Below are 2,564 nucleotides of genomic sequence, written 5' to 3'. Positions count from 1 at the left end.
GAAAAAGAGGTTACAATGACAAGATAAATTTCAGGTTGTCACATCATCCCCCCGTTAGAGGGAATTTCGTCCCGAAATTTTAAATTAAGATACAAATCATGGAATTGGAAAGAGATGCGGATATTTCTATTTCATTGTGTCTTCGCGTTCCCAAGTGAATTCGGGTCCCCGCTGGCATCCCAACGAACCTTCACTATCAGGATGCGGCTTTGTTTCGTATGTTTGACCTCTCGATCCATGATTTCGATTGGTTCTTCCACAAAGTTCAGATTTTCGTTGATCTAGATCTCAACAAGAGGGATCACGAGGGTTTCATCGGATAGGCACTTTTTAAGATTTGAGACATGGAATACAGGATGGATGTTGCCAAGTTCTTGAGGTAGTCGAATTTTGTAGGCTACGGGACCGATCCTAGCGAGGATCTCGAAAGGTCCTATGTACCTTGGATTCAGTTTCCCGCGCTTGCCAAAGCGTATCAAGCCTTTCCAGGGTGAGACCTTCAACAGGACACAATCTCCAACCTGAAATTTCAGGACCAATGAGAGCACTGTCGGGGACTCGACTTTTGGCTAGCTGTGTGTCCCTTACCTCGGCCCAACACAGAGGGATCTGCACTTGCGACCGTAGAGGGCTTCGAATGGGGCAACCTTGCAACTGGTGTGGTAGCTATTGTTATACGAGAACTCGATCAACGGTAAATGGGTGTCCCACGACTTTCGAAAATCAATGATACATGCTCTCAACATGTCTTCCGGGGTTTGGATTGTTCTCTCACTCTGTCCATCGGTCTGAGGATGATAAGCTGTACTCATGTGCAGCTTAGTTCCAAGAGCTTTCTGAAGGGACTACCAAAATCTTGAAGTAAACCTGCTATCTTGATCGGAGATAATGGATACAGGTACACCGTGCAGTCGGACTATCTATTGAATATAGATTCGCATGAGTCTTTCCATCTTGAATATTTCTTTAAACGGAAGGAAGTGAGCGGATTTTGTCAAACGATCAACAATTACCCAAATGGTATCATACCCACTCGGAGATCTGGGTAACTTGGTGATGAAATCCATGGTAATCATCTCCCATTTCCACTCAGGTATCTCGGGTTGCTGGAGCAGACCCGAGGGTTTCTGGTATTCAATCTTTACTTTGGCGCAAGTCAGACACTTGCCCACGAAGGTAGCGATTTCGGCTTTCATGTTTGGCAACAAGTATAGCTTCTTGAGATCTAGGTACATCTTGTCCGAACCTGGGTGCACCGAATACCTAGTCTTGTGAGCTTCATTCATGACAACCTCCCTGAAACCTCCGAACTTTGGGGTCCAAATTCGATTCATGAAACAAAAGACTCCGTCACCTCTGATCTCAAGATTCTTATCCATTCCTCTCAGAGCTTCGTTCGACATGTTCTCTGGTTTTAGGGCTTCTAACTGAGCTTCTCGGATTTGTACGGATAAGTGGGAATGGATGGTCATTGTCAGTGTCTTCACTTTGTGGCTTGAACTATCCTTTCGGCTAAGAGCATCTGCCACCACATTGGCCTTGCCAGGATGGTAGCGAATTTCGCACTCATAATCGCTAAGCAACTCTACCCATCACCGTTGTCTCATGTTTAAGTCTTTCTGATCGAAGATATGTTGCAGGCTTTTATGGTCAGTGAAGATCGTGCACTTGGTTTTGTAGAGATAATGTCTCCATATCTTTAGTGCGAAGACTACTACTCCTAACTCTAGGTCGTGAGTTGTGTGGTTGACTTTGAGTGCTTTCAGTTGTCTCGAGGCATAAGCAATAACTTTTCCTCTCTGCATAAGCACACAGCCTAAGCCCTGATTGGACGCATTGCAATAGACAACGAAATCCTCGTTTCCTTCGAGCAGGGACAGGATAGGTGCGCTGCAAAAGGCTCGCTTCAATGTTTGGAATGCGGTGTCCTGCTTTTCACTCCAACAAAAGGGTACACCTTTCTATGTCAGAATGGTTAGGGGTTTGGCGATTCTGGGAAAATTCCGAATGAATCTACGATAGTAGCCGACGAGACCCAAGAATTGACAGATTTCTGTCGGTGTCTTTGGTGCAGACCAACTCTCTATCGCCTTGATTTTGGACGGGTCCACATGTATACTGATGGGTTTTGAGCATTCTAACACTTCCTAAGTGTGCATGAAACCCTAATAACCTTGAATCTATGTTTTCTCTATATACATGCAAATTTCTTTTTCAAGGTTATTTCCTAACTAGCATGGCATGGGGAATATATGAAACATAAAAACTAGTAGAAATACATACCTTGTTGCTGTTTAGATTCCTTTGAGACTTTGTGAGCCTAGCACCCCAAATGTTGTGCCTCAAATGCTTCACACAACACCACAAAACTTGGAATAACTTCAGAGAATACTTCTAGCACTCAAAATCGGTTATGCCCTCTCTAGTAACACTCCTAGATCCGATTTTACTAGCTAAAGGGTTCCTTTTATAGTGGTGTCACAATTAGGGTTTCATTAAGAAGACCCATAATTGTCATGACTCTTCATTTCTCATGACCCATGGGTTTTTAACTCCCATGGACT

This window comes from Lactuca sativa, chromosome 8 (assembly GCF_002870075.4).
Source record: "Lactuca sativa cultivar Salinas chromosome 8, Lsat_Salinas_v11, whole genome shotgun sequence".
NCBI lineage: Eukaryota > Viridiplantae > Streptophyta > Magnoliopsida > Asterales > Asteraceae > Lactuca > Lactuca sativa.
This window is presented reverse-complemented; position numbering follows the sequence as displayed.